This window comes from Mesoplodon bidens (assembly GCF_964165515.1).
Source record: "Mesoplodon bidens genome assembly, chromosome: 16".
Classification (NCBI taxonomy): Eukaryota; Metazoa; Chordata; class Mammalia; order Artiodactyla; family Ziphiidae; genus Mesoplodon; species Mesoplodon bidens.
Genome location: NC_138173.1, coordinates 51163833 through 51183102, shown reverse-complemented (window position 1 = coordinate 51183102; position 19270 = coordinate 51163833).

Here is a 19270-nt window from a genome sequence, read left to right as displayed (position 1 = left end):
TTTTGTTATGTTGCTTTTGATGAAGTTTTACACTTTTTTATGTGTAGCCATGTTAAAGTTCTTTTAAATCATTTCTTTTACGCAGAAATTTTTTTCTACAGCAATCAGACATATAGGTTCCTTTGATTTTTTCTTATTCATCATTTTATTTTTTACATATATTTGTGTATATTCTATTTGTTCTGTTTCTATGGAGGACTCTGACAAATACATGTACTAAAAGTCATGAAGATGTTCTCCTCTGCATTTTTTAAAAAAATTATTGTATAATCTTTCACACTTAGATCTACAGTCCATCTAGAATTGACATACCATTTTGTCTTTTAAAACTGCATATCAGACTAGTAAATATTCACATGATATTACTGATGGCATCTTTGCAACGATTTGTAATCTTGATAAATATCTAAAAATGCTTCATTATTAAAACCTGGTTTTGTCTATTTATTTGAAAGAACCATTTTTAAAATTTCTTGATGAGTCTGGCTAATGGTTTATCAATTTTGTTTATCTTCTCAAAGAACCAGAAAGAAGAAAACAAATACCATATGCTAACACATATATATGGAATCTAAGAAAAAAAAAAAAAGGTCATGAAGAACCTAGGGGCAGGACAGGAATAAAGACGCAGACCTACGAGAGAGTGGACTTGAGGATATGGGGAGGGGGAAGGGTAAGCTGGAACAAAGTGAGAGAGTGGCATGGACATATATACACTACCAAACTAGAATAGATAGCTAGTGGGAAGCAGCCGCATAGCACAGGGAGATCAGCTCCTTCCTTTGTGACCACCTAGAGAGGTGGGATAGGGAGGGTGAGAGGGAGGGAGGGAGACGCAAGAGGGAAGAGATATGGGGATATATGTATATGTATAACTGATTCACTTTGTTAAAAAGCAGAAACTAACACACCATTGTAAAGCAATTATACTCCAATAAAGATGTAAAAAATAAAAATAAAAAATAAAAATTAAGTTAAAAATAAAAAAATAAAATTAAAAATTCTATTAAGGGAGTACCATTGGGTTATAAAATTAGTGAATTATTTTTGAGATACTGAATTTTATAAAATAACATTTTAACCTCTATTGAAATATCAATATCTCATGATTTTCACTTATTTACTTCTACAATAAATTACATTAATAAATTTCTTAAATATAATCTACTGAATTACCATTTCTTGATTTATCATTTTCATCATATTGTTCTGCTAGATTTAATGTTAAAACTCTGATTAACCTTTATTCATATGTGAGATTACCTAGTGGAATTTTCAAAATTAAGGATATATTCTATTAATCACAAAAAGAGGAAAAATAAGTGACTAAGTTCTCTTAATTAGTTTTTTTCTTTATTTAATAGTCTATGAATTTAAGGCCATAGATTTTATCCTGAATATTGCTTTGGCCACATCATGTACTATTTATTTTAGGAAGTGTCCATTAGTGACATTTTGTAAGTGGTCTATAATACAATGATCCAAGAATAATTTGAAATAGTGTTTAAAAATTTTAACTATCTTTTATTCAATCATTTATATTTCAAGCTTTATTGCTTTGTGATTATATAATGTACTTTGTGCACATTTTGCTTTTGAAATTAAGGTTATCTTTATGACTTATTGTTAATTATTGTAACTATCATGCTTTTGTTAGAAAAAAATACAGTCTTCATATGGTCAAAGTTAGATACTAGGTAAGTCAGTCTTATTATTTACAGTGTTCAAAATTACATTATTCATCTATCAACAGTTACTTGTCTACTTGATCAGTTAAAGCCCAAAGAAAATATATAAAATTTAATATTTTTGGAGAGGTTGTGGAGAAAAGGGAGCCCTCTTACCCTGTTGGTGGGACTGTAAATTGGTGTAGTTACTATGGAGAACAGTATGGAGGGTCCTTAAAAAACTAAAAATAGAACTACCATATGATCCAGCGATCCCACTCCTGATCATATATCTGGAAAAGATGAAAACTCTTAATTTGAAAAGATATGTGCATCCTACTCTTCATAGCAGCACTATTTGCAATAGCCAAGACATGGAAGCAACCTAAGTGTTCATGGACAAAGGAATGGATAAAGATGTGGTACATATATACAATGGACTATTACTCAGCCATAAAAAAGAATTAAATAATGCCATTTACAGGAACATGGGTGGACCTAGAGATTATTATACTAAGTGAAGTAAGCCAGACAGAGAAAGACAAATACCATATGATATCACTTATATGTGGAATCTAAAATATGACACAAATGAACTTATTTACAAAACAGAAACAGTCTCATAGACATAGAAAACAAACTTATGTTCACCAAAGGGGAAAGGGGGTGGGGGATGGATAAATTAGGAGTTCGGGATTAGCAGATACAAACTAGTACATATAAAATCGACAAACAACAAGGTCCTACTGTATAGCACAGGGAACTATATTCAATATCCTGCAATAAACCATAATGGAAAATAACGTGTATATATATATATAGCTGAATTACCTTGCTGTACAGCAGAAAGTAACACAACATTGTAAATCGACTATACTTCAATAAAAAAGTTATCTTCAGCTTATACTGACACTTTCTATTTAAATTCAGGACCAGAAGGTTTTCCCTTAATCTCATCAATCTTACTAACAATCTCATCTGTCTCCTTTCTCTTAGGCCAGAAATTTATGTCTCAATATAATTATTCACTTGATTTACCCCAAAATATACACACAAAAATCTCAGAATAACAATAACGACACCACCCCATGAATATGACCACCAGAAAAAAGCTTGAATTTTTTTCTCAATTATATTTGTCCTTTGCTTATATCCTGCTAGGGATGTACAGTTCAGTGTGTGACTTTCAAAGTCATTTGGAATTGTTCATTTCTGTGAAGTTATACCACCAAATGGTTAGACAATTATGTTCATGTGTTTAAGTTCCTTTTTATTTTTAGGAATTTCAAAAATTTATGTAATTTTTAAAATAATTATGTATACTATTGAATGGTGTCAAGCTAAAATCAACATAACAAACTAGCATCTCTCCCTGTTGGTGTTATTGTCTTCCTTTTACAATAAAGATTAATAAAATGATTTTTAGTTTTTCTTCCATTTAAAAAAATAAAATCAGGTGTGAATAACATGTGTTTATATGTGTATAATATATATGTATATGTGTGTATGTGTGTGTATATATTATCTCCCCAAAACCTTTCTTAGACAACTTATACTACACATGCACTTTTCCTCACTTTGTTTTTTTCATGTAACATCACTTTTTGCATTTTTTTTACTTCTACTGTGATCTCCCATGTATCACTGAGAGTTGAATTTTATAAAACTAATTTTTATTTTTCAAATTCAGGACTTTCTTCAGCTTAGGAGAATTTTCTTCTATTAAGTATTTTTCTTTTTTCTTATGGAGTCCCATTAAGTTTTTAAAAATATCTTCACCAATATACATAGGAAGAATTTCCATTCTCTGCCTTCTATGTCTCTCTCTCCTCACTTTTAAATCATGGTTGAAAGAACTCTTTTCCTATTCCTGGAATGCTTGAATCCCAAAGGATAGGTCTGCTTTTCCTTGAGATATTTATGTCCTTTAAGAGAGTAAATTCTGATATTGCTATTGAGAGAGACCAGATGAGTGACTCCTTCGTATTGAGTAAATGTGGAAATACCCACACAGAAACAAATAGGAAAAGCTGAGACACACAGGCCTATAGCAAACAAAGGAGTAGTTCTCTTTTCTTACTTCTGGTGACGGTTAAGTCATCATAATTATTATCCATGAGATAAAGATAAAGAGAATATGGAAAGACAGCCCAGGGACACTGTCATAGTTGTGCAAGGCTAAAAATTGACACCATCTAGAAAAGACAGGCCTGCTGAATGGAACGCAATAGAATCTTGTCTCCTGTCCAGGACTTTACTGTATAGCAAGTTGATGCAATACAACTGGTATTTGAAACCTAAGATATGTAAAATAGGTGAACAACAAAGATATATTGTAGAGCACAGGGAAAAATAGCCATTGTTTTGTAATGACTTTAAATGGAATAAAATCTATTAAAATGTTGAATCATTATGTTGTACACCTGAAACTAATATAATATTGTAAATCAACTTTACTTCAATTAAAAAAAAAAGAAACCTAAGGAAAGTTTAGCATATATCAAACTTGTCACACATTTATTGCCTATTAAGTGTTAGCTCAGGATAGAGCAGTTTAAAAACATTTCTCTTTTTTTTGTAGGTGCAGGAGAAAAGAAAGAAAGGTTGTATAGCTTGGTCAAGGTGATAATGAAATCCTGTGACTTGGAGAATCTGAAATAACATCTCTCTCAAGCCTTACCTTGTGCTCTAACCACAAACACTAGATTCTTTATAAACTACAACTACTCGTGGTCCCATGTGTAATCTCAGCAGTATTTTGTCAGAAATGTAATTCTTTCTTGAGGAGCTATCACTCAGAGTTTTATTTGTCCTTTTCCTGAGTGGAACATTGGATCACATTGTAGATAGCTGTATTGTAGCTTATTGATTTTAGTTTTTCTTGCTGTCTAGATGTCTTCTGTTCTTTTTCCCTTTCCTTTAACAAAGTTTAAATGAAACTTCCAAGCATAAAGATGTACAACATAAACTTCTAAATGCTGATTTGCTGAAAGAGTGTTCTATCACAATTACTATGCAGCTTTCATTCCGGAAAGATGGCAGCTTTACTTCCAGGCATTACATTCTTACTCAGCCCCGAAGAATGAGAATTACAAAGGGCAAAGTGAAAAGGGTTTTTTCCTCAGGAGAGTTAATTTGGGAAGAGGAACCCCCTAAGGAACATCTTAGTAACTAGAACTTAATGGCTACTAATAGCTAGAAGCAAGGCTGGGAAATGATGGACTGTGAGTTAGGTACACATGGTTGCCCTGTACTAATTCTGGACCTGGTTAGTAAAGAAGAAGGGAAATGGAATTTGAGAGGAAACCAGGGGATGTGCTAAATGGTTCTTTTCTTTTTGACCTTATTGGTGGCCTTTTGGTGACTTTATTCAGTGCCTATAGAGAAAACACTAACTTAGAAGACACAGAGTCTAACTGATAAAAATTAATTGAGTAATTACTAAACCACAGGACCTGTTCTGGAATCTTAGGATTCATTTATAAACAAGGTAGATGTGGTTCCCAATTTCATACATTTTAAGACTTTGTAAGGAAAATGTCCAGAATGTATAGACGTATAATGAGCCCTGCCAAAACAGAAATATACTGTTGAAAACAAATGAATATTATGGGAACCTAACCTAGTTTAAGTGGTAAAAAGATAAGACCTAAAAGATGAATATGATTTTGTAAGTCTAAGACCTAGCGTAAGGCAAGAGGGTGTCAGGCAGAAGAAACAGTGTCTAAGAAAGACTTGTGGAAGAGGAAGAAAATATAATACATTGCATGCATGGAGAATATACAGTGTGCCAGAGCATTAAAAAGTTGAAGGGAAGAGTCACGAGAAAAGAAGCAAGAGGTAGAGAAAGGGTCCAGATTATGATGGGCTTCCTATGAGACGTTTAGGTTTCAGATCCTTAAACAAAGGTCAATGAGAAGGCAAGGAAAGAGTTTAAATATGAGTGATGGGGACTTCCCTGGTGGCACAGTGGTTGGGAATCTGTCTGCCAATGCAGGGGACCCGGGTTCGAGCCCTGGTGTGGGAGGATCCCACGTGCTGCGGAGCAACTAAGCCCATGAGCCGCAGCTACTGAGCCTGTGCTCTGGACCCGCGAGCCACAACTGCTGAACCCCTGTGCCAGAACTACTGAAGCCCGCACACCTACAGCCCGTGCTCCGCAACAAGAGAGGCCACCGCAATGAAGCCCACACACCAAAACGGAGAGTAGCCTCCGCTCGCTGCAACTAGAGAAAGCCCGTGCGCAGCAACGAAGACCCAATGCAGCTAAAAATAAAAAAATAATAAATAAATAAATATGAGTGATGTATGATTGAATCTTTATTTTAACCAATCACTCTGACTGCCAGTAGACAGTGGAATGAGGGGAGGCAATAGGGCAAGTTATCATTCACAAATGAGAGTATGGAAGCTTAGGTTAGTATGACAACAGGGGCACTGGAGAAAAGTGGATGGATTCTTGTGGTATTAGGTAGTCGGATTTACCTATCTGGGTCACAGATTGGATGTGAGGGCTGAGGAATAAGGAAAGTCAGGCTAGTGATTTAAGTAACAGGTGACAATTACAGATCGGGAAGAATGACAGATTGGTAAGCTTGGAAGGAATCATTTAGTCCAACATCAATAATTTATAGATGAAAACTTGAAGCTAGAACGTGAAGAAACTTTTACAATAACTTTTTTTTCAGTGGTTGAGCTCAGATGAATTCATTTACCAAAATTTATTGAGTACCTATGGTTTTTCAGACCCTTTGGTTAGTACCTGGGAGTGCAGACAGAAACAATAAAGATTTGGTACCTGTTCGTCTCTCAAAGTTCAAGTTCAGGTTGATTAATTTCAGCCTGAGGTATTTTCCATGCAACCTCATGCATTTATTTGCTTCTTTCTGAGCATTTATATAGAGTTATACTCTATGGTATTTTATCCATATTTATTTATTTATTTGTTTGTTTGTTTGCGGTACGCGGGCCTCTCACTGTTGTGGCCTCTCCCCCTGCGGAGCACAGGCTCCGGACGCACAGGCTCAGCGGCCATGGCTTACAGGCCCAGCCGCTCCGCGGCATGTGGGATCTTCCCGGACCGGGGCACGAACCCGTGTCCCCTGCATCGGCAGGTGGACTCTCAACCACTGTGCCACCAGGGAAGCCCTATCCATCTTTAAATTAATACCTTTTGTGAAAAATTCTTTCACCAGTTTGAATCTGCATAACCTTGCATAATCTCACTTAAAACGTCACCATCATTTCTCCATATTGACTACACAAATAGTCTTTAAAAACACAGTTTTTCTCTAATATTATTTTGATCTGCCAGTTGAATAGCTCTACCTTTTCTATTATAGTTTAAAATAGTTACAGGCATAATTACCTCCAACTTCATTTATATTCTCTTAGTGTTCAAGACAGTGTAAATAATTGTGGTTGAGAATTTAAGTTTTTAGGCTTTAAAATTCCATTAGCTTTACTTAGTGAAGAGTGCTATGAGATTCTGAATACAAGTTTTAAAGTTGTTATTCTGATTTTTGAATGCTTTATATGAGAGAGTTTAAAGTTAAAACATTAAGTTCTTTAAATTTTTCATGAATATTTTAAAAACCACATTTTTTAAAGTATGGATTTTATTTCATACTTTGGTGCTTATTCTATTTTTCTCTCATGCAATGTATTTCATTAGAAAATCAGGGAAAGGTTTCCTTGACAACCATAAAAATAGATAAGTGCTTTTAATCTTGAGGTATGTGTTGCAATAGTGATTTTTTTGTGTGTTATGATTGATTTAATGCCATGTGAAAGTCTACGTGTTTTCAATATGGGAGTTTTCCTGGAAAATAAGTCTACAGAACCCCTGACTGTCATATTATTTTGCATTATGTGTTCTATCATTATAAGGGGTTAGCTTTTAAGTGGCTTCAAAAACAAATATTGGACACTAAACCTAAGTAAATGAGCTGTGGATCAAGAAAGAATGTGCAATTTCCTTCATTTTCAAATAGAATTAGTTTTTTTCTTATATTCTGCTCCAAAGTACATTTTGAAGGACTGAACTTAGATTTTATTTATAGTTTAATTTTGAACTTTTAATCAAAAATCTCCAACAGTAAGATTATACAATGATAGAATCATCTGCCTCTGGAGGTACTGAGTTCCCATCATTATAGAACTTGAATGACAAGATTGAATTTTTAGCATAGCAGATGTGGTGGTGTAGAATCCTGGTACATAGTGCTCATAAAAAGTAATGGTAAAAATGATGGCGGTGATGGTGATAGCAGTAATATATAGTATTTATCATTATTATTATAGCTAATAATGGGATGATTATATGTTTATTATTATAAATAATAATGAGATAGTGTATTGTAAATTCAAACATCGGATGGATGGCCAGATTGCATGTAAATTAGGAATATTTCCACACCTTAGATTTACTGGTTCCCTAAGATTTATATCTTTAAATTCTTCTTTCTAGATTACTTTAAATCAATGTTAATATATGAAACACTTTAAATAAAATCTTATATTCTAAACTGAGGAATTATCTTTTAAACTAATATTAATAAATATTATACACAGAACTAGTGTTTCAGTCATTCTGTAAGCATCAGATTGTCCCATATATCAAGGCTTTGACCTGTCTTGAGGAGTGATGGGACAAATTATTTTCCTGGTGCTGTTTGCTGTTCCAGCAATAGGATTGAATTGACTTTGTTCACTATACAATTTGGGTATATAGTCTCAGCATGGGACCCAGGAGGAACCCAGAGGTCTGTAAATATTTTCTTTTAAGGGTATAGATTATTTATTTACATTCTTTCTAACTTGATGTAAAAGCCACTATTATAAAAGGATTGTGGCACATTAAGAAATGATCTTCTCAGTTCCAGCAATGCCTGACTCTGACCTGACACTGTCAGCTGCTAAGGGAAAGTATACAATAGATGCTGTATCTGCCCCTGCTCCTAGGGGCCACCTTGCTCCTAATAAGTCCTTTGGAAATTTTATTGTATTGGGAATTTTATTTTACTTAAAGTGGAATGTGTACGTGGCCTCTGGCCATGAATCAACCTCTCTATCCTCGACCTACCATATATATTATATATTAGTTTTTAGTTATAAACCCTATTTTATTTTATTCTTTTAAAAATATTATTCTGAGAAAGGGAGTATAGGCTATGTCCAAGGGGATCCAGGAAACAAAACAAAAAAAGAATCAAGAAATCTTGAATGAGACAAAATTTAAAGATCAAGAAACATACAATTTAGCTTCAAATCGGGGCCTCCTTTCTTCTCTTCCAATTATTAAATAGAATTCGAACTGAACCTTCAGGAATTTCTTTGTATTGTTGCAATCTTTTCAAATCTGTTGTAATTCCTGTTCCTAAAATCCCACAGCGTTATGTTATTCTAGAACTTTGGGACTCAGTCTCTAGAAGAAGCAAAGTTGTCTGAGGACTTCAAAATATTTAAACTCATAGAGATCTGTTACATGTATATTCTTTAAAATAATGTGGTATTGGGGAATTTTAACTTAATTGCTCTATCTTAAAACACTTAAAAAATAGCATAATATCTTTTTCAGAATAGTACAATAAGAATAGAGGGCTCTCTGCTAGAGAGCATGAAATCAAAAGCATCACATTTTATATTAAAACCCCTAAAAATCTAGTCATTTCCGAAAAGCATTTCTGGCAAACCTTTATTGCTTAATTATTCATTAAGGTCTTTGTGTAGTAGATAAACTTCTGAAACAGAAATTTTAAAATATGATTTAATAGGAGGAGTTAGCAGACTATCTGAGAATTTCTGTTTTTTATTATAAACCTTTATTTAACTTTTTGTCTGTCCAATGTTTTAAATTGAAAAATAGCATGATAGGAAATCAGTAGCTCAGAGTTATAGGAAAGAGAGAGGCACTTTGTGGTGTGCATCCTATAAAACATAGGTTCTTGGTACTTACTTTTTTCATTGTGCTCTAGCTGTTTCCTAATTTTAGTCTCCTCCTCCTCCTTTTAGTTCAATGATAAGGCATCCCTAAACATAGGGCAAAGTCCTCATTGATCTCCCAGCATGAGATTCTCCTTGCTTGTTTTAAGATCCTGTTTGCCTGGCTTACTGCTGCATATGGGCAGTTTAAATGGCAGCTCAATGGCAATTGTCTATCCCATTGATGGGATTATGGAGGAAATGAACCCAGCCCTGTGTGCAGTCTGGGACATGGCACTGTATCAGTACTGGCTCATTGATTTGTGGACTGCCATTAGAATAACAAACAATAGAAAATCCATAAACTGAATGTCAAAAAAGGGAAAACAGAGAGAGAGAGAGAGAGAGAGAGAGAAGGCGGGGGGGGGGGGGGGGGGAGAGAGAGAGAGGGAGAGAGGCTGCTGCTGTATCAGCTGTTTTGTAAACTAGATTTACACTATGAGAAAAACTAGATTTACACTATGAGAAAATATATGCACTGCATATATTCCTTTCTTGGTAGAAATGTTCCAGCACTGATGAAAAAAGCTTCTTAACTATCTTTTCATTTCACAATTGACAATGTGATTTGAGATAATCACCTGAAACTTGAATTGTGGATCACAATAGTTGTGACTGGATTTCTGTTAACTATTGTTGAATATAACTCTGGTCTTTAAAAAAAAAAAAAAACTCAATCAATACTGAAAAAGAATTGCCAAATATTATCCAGACTCCCATTATGATTTTTATGAGCATATCACAGGTGGCCAAGTTGTTTTTAAAAGTTATTTTTCTTTGCCCCAGTGGTCTATAGAGTTCGAGATGTCTCTCATTAGTGATAAATCCATTTTGACCTTGTGCAGTTAGTGCCGAAGCATAAAGTAGAGCTCCATATTTCAAAGTCTATCCTTTGCTCAATAACACAACCACAAAATATATTGCAAATGATAAACTATATGAAATGAAAGTGTCAATAGTTATCTGGCCATTTTCATTCCAGTCTAGATGGTACAAAACACAGAAATTCATTATTATTGCAGAGAACTCAATTTTTTTAGAAGACCTTCAGGGAACCAAGATCGTGGTATGATTTAAACTGCGTGTATGTGTATCATGGTTTCAACTCATTTAAAAGAAGCTTTGTCTACACGACCTTAGTCAGAAAATAAAAAATTAGAAATTAACAAATGTGCTTCATTTCTCTTTTTTAGGAATACAACGAAGATCTAACAAGTTGTTCACTGAGTCTAAAACTGTCCCTCAGCAGAGAAACCACTTTTATCAGCAATTATTTTGTTTAAATGTATTGGTTTATTAAGCTTATCTTATTTAAGAATTAAAATTCTACTGCAGATATTAGCAGGGTATAATTTGATTTTTGCAAACACATTTTGTCAGAGTTAATTGTAGAAATTGATTTTGCAGCTAAACAAGTATAAAAGAGAAGCTTCGAGGGAAACTAACAATTAACGTTTCATGTTCCTCTTTATTTTAATACTGTGCTTTGAAACCACATTTTGTTAAAATTAAACTATTTTCTTTTTGCTCAGAGCAGTGTGGGTAGACTGAAGTTGTAATTTCTGAAGAGTGATGAGATCATTTTTGTTTAGAAAATATGTGAATTAAAAATAGCAAATATTCTGCAGCCACCTAAAAGCTAATATTTCACAAGCTCTTCATTAGGTACATGTTTTAAACTAGGATTTTAATAGCTAGGATTGAAGTTATGATGGGGGAAGAAAACCAGTGAATTTCATTTACAGACAAATTTTGTGTGTGTGTGTGTGTGTGTGTGTGTGTTTTCTTATGGCCCTATGACTTTCTTCTGCTAACCATAGGACATAATTTGTCTTGGTAGTCATCGTTCACTTTTTTTTTTTTTTTTTTTTTTTTTTTTTTTTTTTTTTTTTTTTTTTTTTTTTTGCGGTACGTGGGCCTCTCACTGTTGTGGCCTCTCCCGCCGCGGAGCACAGGCTCCGGACGCGCAGGCTCAGCGGCCATGGCTCACGGGCCCAGCCGCTCCGCGGCATATGGGATCCTCCCGGACCGGGGCACGAACCCGTATCCCCTGCATCGGCAGGCGGACTCTCAACCACTGCGCCACCAGGGAGGCCCTCCATCGTTCACTTTTTACTTGATTACTTGGTGAGGTCCATCTACCTTCAGGTCCCGTTTGAGTCAGGTATTTTTGCCTCAGAGAATATGAACTTATGGTTCTTAATTTGGAACTTTTATGGAAATAATTTCAGTTAAAAATAACAGAAGGAAAACAAAGTGAGTAAGGTGCTCATGAAATTTAGGTTAATAGTTCAATTAAAAATATACATTTAATTGCAGAGACCTTTAAAAATGAGTACAGGGGGCTTCCCTGGTGGCACAGTGGTTGAGAATCCGCCTGCCGATGCAGGGTACACGGGTTTGTGCCCCGGTCCGGGAGGATACCACATGCCGCGGAGCGGCTGGGCCCGTGAGCCATGGTCGCTGAGCCTGCGCGTCCGGAGCCTGTGCTCCGCAGGGGGAGAGGCCACAACAGTGAGAGGCCCACGTACCGCAAAAAAAAAAAAAAAAGGTACATATTTTTGAGTTAGTTTATTCATTGGTCATTGGTCCCAAGGTAGTTCTATTGTTCAGTGGTTTAGAGAACTAGGTTCCTTCTCACACTATCTTAAAATCCCTTGGGGCTTAATTTGTTGTGCTCTCTCCATGGGTACCATCTTCCCCTATTGATTCTGCCCTTATACTTTGTTGTCATCTCTTTGTATGTACTTTAGAAAAAATTTGTTAAGTCTCTGAGTACCTCACAAATCAGGTTTTACTATTACTAGCAGGATTTGTTGCACTTAGTAAAAAGTCTAGTTATTTCCTAATTTTCTCTTTTAAAACCAAGCTACTGATGCTGTTTCTCCCTTAACTGTTATACATCTTACTGCTCTTTATTTGGCTGAGATGCCCTTGCACTAATTATTTCGGTTTTCTATTCTTGGCTTGTTTTCTGACTCTGTTCCTGGTGGGATGAGTTATATATATTCCCCTCAGTTGGGTAGTAATATTTGGACTTACAGGTGGTGCCCCCAGAAGGAGAGAGGGCCTTAGGAAACAAAGCAAAATACCTCTTGATGGCACTTGAGGTTTTTTCTGTTTTGCGGAAATAACTGTACATCAAAATGTGCAATGACAGAAGTTCCATCACTGCACATAATCCACTGCACATTATATGGGGTTTCATAAATATTTAGCTACATCTAGAAGATGAGAAATGTTACTCGTTTTTTCAAAATGCAACCCATTTTCTGCCTGTGGTAAGCAAAACAGTCTGAGCATATGTTTTTGTGGGGATTTATGTATGTGTGTACGTTCTTTTTTCTATGGTTACAACACTCTAATTTTGCTTTGAGGATCTTTCTTTCCTGACCACCTATAGTGTGGGTGAAACTGCAATCAAGGACACTTGTGTGTCTGTGTGGCCAGTGGGCTGGGAGAGCTTCCCAGGGGACACAATTGACTCAGTGTCCTTCAAAGCTGGTGAGCATAGGCGATAGGATGTCAATAAAAGGGTTTCTCTCCTCAGGCTCCCTGGGCTCAGATCTTTTCAGGATTTTCTCCCTAAATCCACCCTGCCTCTCTTGTCTGCCGTTTGTTGGTGAGCCAATGCTTCAGACCTGGTTGCTGCCCTCTACTTGTCTCTTGTGTTTAACTCTTCTCAGCGTTCCTTGTAAGCTTGTTCTTGTCCGCAACAACTGTAGTCCCCATTTTTACTCTGCTCCAGAGTCAATGTTAACTGCCAGTGCATCAGCTGGGCCAACCCATCCTCTAGTCCCTTGCTTTTTCAAGATAGGTGGTCAGTACAGGTTATAGTTGGATAGCCTTGGAGAGGCAATTCAAGAAATTGAGTACGTATTGCTTCTCCCAAAGAAATGTAGTGTGGTTTTTTTTTTTTTCTTTCAATTTTTTCTGATGATTGTCTATAGTCTTTTAATTTAATGGGGAAATCAGTACACCTTCTTTATATAGTATTTAGTGTTAGGTTTTCAAATATGTGAAATAGAAAGAATACTATAATCCAGGACTGCCACCCTGCTCAACATGATTTTAGTATCTTTTCTCTCAGATTATCACCTGTGTGTGAGATCTTCCTGACTGTAGCAAAGAGAGTTTCCATCCTCTTATGATAAAGAGAAGAAATTTAGAACCCAAGAATGTTCCAGATCTGTTGCAGGTTTATGAGACCTTGCTCTGTTGTGCTGTTTTAAGTCATATTATATATTTATTAATGTGAATATATACCATAGGAATCTTCCATCATAATATCCATGCATATCCTGGGTTTATTTACTTATCGTATGATTTTAGGAGTGTGATAAAGGATTGTTTGCACAAGTGTATAACTCCTTGCCAGCTCTGCCTCAGTATCTAATACTCTAACAAGAGAGGGTCATTCTAGTGGGTTGGAATGCTCTGTCTTCTGTTGTGTCCTAGGAAACATGCAAGGATAGCTGTAATAAATGAACTCACTGTTCAGCCATCAATATGGCTTGGATTAATATATGAGATTATTTTTCTACCAGTGTAGAGAGAACCTGATTTTGAGAGGGAGGTCAAAAGACAGGTAGTTTTTTTTTTTTTTTTTTGCGGTACGAGGGCCTCTCACTGTTGTGGCCTCTCCCGTTGCGGAGCACAGGCTCCGGACGCGCAGGCTCAGCAGCCATGGCTCATGGGCCCAGCTGCTCCACGGCATGTGGGATCTTCCTGGGCCGGGGCATGAACCCGTGTCCCCTGCATCGGCAGGCAGACTCTCAACCACCGCGCCACCAGGGAAGCCCAACAGGTAGGTTTTGAAAGCGTCAGAGCACCAATTTTTTTTTTTTTTTTTTTTTTTTTTTTTTTTTTTTTTGCTGTACGCGGGCCTCTCACTGCTGTGGCCTCTCCCGTTGCGGAGCACAGGCTCCGGACACACAGGCTCCGCGGCCATGGCTCGTGGGCCCAGCCGCTCCGCGGCATGTGGGATCTTCCGGGATAGGGGCACGAACCCGTGTCCCCTGCATCGGCAGGCGGACTCTCAACCACTGCGCCACCAGGGAAGCCCCCAGAGCACCAATTTTATCTTAAGTGGCATAACTGTGTTTCAATGAGTTCAGGACAGAACATCTTGAAAGAGGAAGCTGTTGGGGAGTAGAAGAACTGAAGTTGGATTTTTAAAATTTAGTTTAAAATTTTTGATATGATCTGCCACATACCCATTGTATGACCTTGGGAATATACGTAACATTATCTCAGTTTCTTAATTTATAAAGTGTAAATAACCAGAGTTGTGTTGTGAGGATTAAGGGGGAGCATACTACATCTGGCATATGTAAGCATCTAGGAATTATTGAGAAAAAAAGAAAGAAAGCAAAATTGTACATTACAAAACGCAAGGCTTATGGAGCTACATAAAACAGAATTCATATCCATCCCCTACTAGCTGAGTAACCTTAGATTTGTGCTTCAGTTTCCACATTTGACTAATGAAGAATGTAATCTTTACCATAAAGAGTTATTGTAATGATTAAATGAGGTGATACACATTTAGCCTCTGGCACAGTGTCTATTTCTTGGTATGACTCCCACTGAAGCTGAGTCAACTTGAATTCCACTGGAAACCCAGAGCACAAGTGGCTTTTTTTTTTTTAAATCAAAATGTAAATTTCGGGCTTCCCTGGTGGCGCAGTGGTTGAGAGTCCGCCTGCCGGTGCAGGGGACACGGGTTCGTGCCCCAGTCTGGGAGGATCCCACGGGCCGCGGAGCGGCTGGGCCTGTGAACCATGGCCGCTGGGCCTGTGCGTCCGGAGCCCGTGCTCCGCAACGGGAGAGGCCACAACGGTGAGAGGCCCACGTAACGCAAAAAAAAAAAAAAAAAAGTAAATTTCAACTGCCTTCCAGTAATACTGTTAAAGTGAAATTGTGTAGGAAGTAATCAACTCTGTGTCTGTGCCTGTGACCCCCTACCATTAATCAGTACATACTTAAATTTACAAAATTGAGTTTATTTGGTTACCAGGCAACCTGCCTTACACAAGATGTAATTCCAGACAACTTTTCCATTTTGTGTTTTTGCTACCTTGTTTTTGTTTGATCTACTGAAATGTAATGCTAAGTCATACCACTCAGAAGTCACTTTTAAGAAAAGAATATTCCTTGATTTCTATTTAAGTTAACTCCAAGTTGATACATGGACTTGCAAGGTGGTTTGGAATTCCAAGCACATCTGTCCATTGAAACAATATTAGCCATGGTGATTAGGTCTTCAGGTCAGCCAGAAGGAAAAAAAATAAATTAATGCAACTCACAAGGTCCCTGAGCTGTAGGATCAATAGTAGTAGTCTGAAGGCTGCATTCTAGAAAGAAAGGACCATGACCCTTGGAAGCAGGATCAGCTCAGGAACATTTTTAGAACAAGTGAAGTTTGTATTTAGCCCTTTCACATTTTCCATTCAGCACTCCTCAAGACTGCTTAATCTTTCTTTTCCCAGGCCTCATACCCACACTACTTTTTAATAAAATACTCCATATAATTCTACTAAATTTCCATCCTCTCTCTGTCCCTCCCACTAAAGCCATCATGCTTTAGAATAACTCAACTTTCCTTCATCTCCAACTCAAACTCGTTCCCTCAGTGCCACTATTTCCAACTAGGGAGAAGCAAGAGGTTCTTTACGTCTTTAGAGGACAATTATTCTCCCAAATTAACACCTAATTAGTGGAATTTTAAGACATATAAAGATAAAGGCAAAACAAAAGACAAGCTGTGTGTCTCTGTGTGCAGATCTTCTGCCTAAGGTCATTCAGGTTCAAGGTTGGGGGGACCAGAGGAGTTACAAGTCGGGGATGAAATCCAGCTCCATTCTCTTGGCCAAGACTTGCACCCAAGTGCTGAGTGACTTCAGATAGGAGACACCTTTTTCTAATTTGTTTGAAGGTGTGGGAAGGTCTAGCAGTGGCCCTATGTGTGGGCAAGCTAATTTGGGACAAAGGATAGACTGTCCGGAGGCCAGCTCTGTACTGGAGGGCATAACCTGGAGGTGCCACTTCTGCTTTAACCAGCTAGTTTCCAATTTATAAAATCTTTAAATGTTCTAATTTCTTTTTCCCTCTGGAATGGATTCTTGGCAGCATAGCAGTGAGAGAAAACACGATGAGGATCACGTGTCGGTCTATCCTGGGCAGAGTCCCTCAATGATGAGAAAGAGGCGTTTTCTTCTGTGACATCCTGTACCCCAGTGAGCAGACTTTTTTTCTGCTAGCTGCTATTGCCTAAGGCTATTTCCCAAACTCCTTAAACAGATTTACATGGTTATTTATAAATGACTCTGCATGTACCTTTCCTCTTGTTTCTTGTCTCTGTCACTCTCTCCTTCTCTAGACATAGTGAAGTACTTTCATTTACCCCCAAAGCCAGGCATTCTCTTGCCTCTAGAGTCTAGACCTTACATCCTATTCGCTTTATTGGGATCCCTTTCACACACTACTTTATCTGGCTAAATTCTGTTTAGTTTTCAGATTAAATGTCACGCTGCCACGTCTGGGTTGTCTTGTCCATGTCCTTCATCTGTTATTAACTCCAGTCAGGCAAGACTGGGTTAGGTGCTACCACCAGGAGAACTTAGAGCTTTATTACTTTTCATTTTTTTTTTTTTTTTTTTTCTTTTTTTGCGGTATGCGGGCCTCTCACTGTTGTGGCCTCTCCCGTTGCGGAGCACAGGCTCCGGACGCGCAGGCTCAGCGGCCACGGCTCACGGGCCCAGCCGCTCCGCGGCACATGGGATCCTCCCAGACCGGGGCACGAACCCGTATCCCCTGCATCGGCAGGCGGACTCTCAACCACTGCGCCACCAGGGAGGCCCTACTTTTCATTTTAATTACTTGTTTTCGTAGAAAGACTGGAAGCTCTGTGAGGGAGCGGCCCACTCCCTTCTCACAGCTCTAACCCCAGCACATAATGTATCAGAGGTACTCAATGAATACTTGTTGAATGAATATTCGTATCACAGAAGTTGTACCTTTAGATCTACAAGTCTGTGCAGGAAAAACACAAGCATCTGGATATGAGGCAATATACCTAATCATGATTAGAAAATGGTCTGAATCAGTTATATTAGTGAAAGGCTATGCATGATTCAAGTCATTTCACCCTACACCTCCAAAATCATTTAATTTAAAAAACATGTGAAAAGGTAAAAGAAGAATTAAGGGTTATTTGGAGATAGCAGTTGATTTGGTCAGGAAGAGGAAAAAGAAATTGTAAGGCATTTGGTAAGGATTGGGGAGGGCGTGAGGGAGAAGAGTATCCCCACTCTCCACTGGTGTTTTTGGTTTGTGAAAAACACTTGGGAGTGAGCTGTTGCCAAAGCCCTAATCTCACTTTCACTCTTTTCTTTCTCTTCTCTGTTTACAACAGCACACCCCAACCTTTTTGGCACCAGGGGCCGGTTTCGTGGAAGACAGTTTTCCACAGACGGTGGCGGGGGTGGGGGGGTGGTGTGGGGATGATTCAAGTGCATTACCTTTATTGTGCACTTTATTTCTATTATTATTACCTTGTAATATATAATGAAATAATTATACAACTCACCATAATGCAGAATCAGTGGGAGCCCTGAACTTATTTTCATGTGCCACTCACTGATAGGGTTTGATATGTCTGCAAGCAACTGATTTATTATGGTCTCTGTGCAGTCAAACCCTCTGCTAATGATAATCTGTATTTGCAGCCGCTCCCCAGAGCTAGCATCACCGCCTCAGCTCCACCCCAGATCATCAGGCATTAGATTCTCATAAGGAGCGTGCAATGTAGATCCCTCACATGTGCAGTTCACAGTAGGGTTCGTGCTCCTATGAGAACCTAATGCCACTGTTGATCTGACAGAAAGCAGAGCTCAGGCGGTAATGTGAGTGATGGGGAGGCTATAAATACAGATGAAGCTTCGCTGGCTCACTCATGGCTCGTCTCCTGCTGTGCAGCCCCGGTTCTTAACAGAACACTGACCAGTACTGGCCTGTGGCCCAGGGGTTGGGACCCCTGGTTTGCCACACACTTGGAAATAACAAAATTGTATCAACCCCAAAGGCAGAAAGCCAGTTTGTGCCATTCAAAACAAAATTTGAATGCATTTATCCTAACAGGAAGCCAGCAATTACAATGAAGATATTTATAGAAGAGAATGGAATCTGCATATATCTGGAAGCCTAATGTGCCTACCTTTTGCTCTGTGTTCTTCTGCCCTTTAAATGGAGAGACCAGTATCACAGTGTTAAACCTTTTGGCTTTATAATTCCATCAAAGATACATACAGGAAGGATGTCATTCTATTTAATTCTTTTTTTTTTTTTTAACCCTAAGAAAAGAGGAAACTGTCTGTATAGCTACTTTGGATTGTGAAGAACCCCCAAGGTTCAACAAGAAACGTTAAGATTTCACCTAAAGACTTTTCTTTATTTAGGAGTCGGTTGGAAAACTGCTAGGCACCACAAGACAGCTTATTTGCATTCTAGCACGGGCTGTGACTCAAGTCTGTAACTCCAATCATGACTATGTGCATTTCCAGTGGTTGCGTCCCACTGGTGTTTTGTACAGTGCAGTTATGTGGTAATTTCCCATGTAC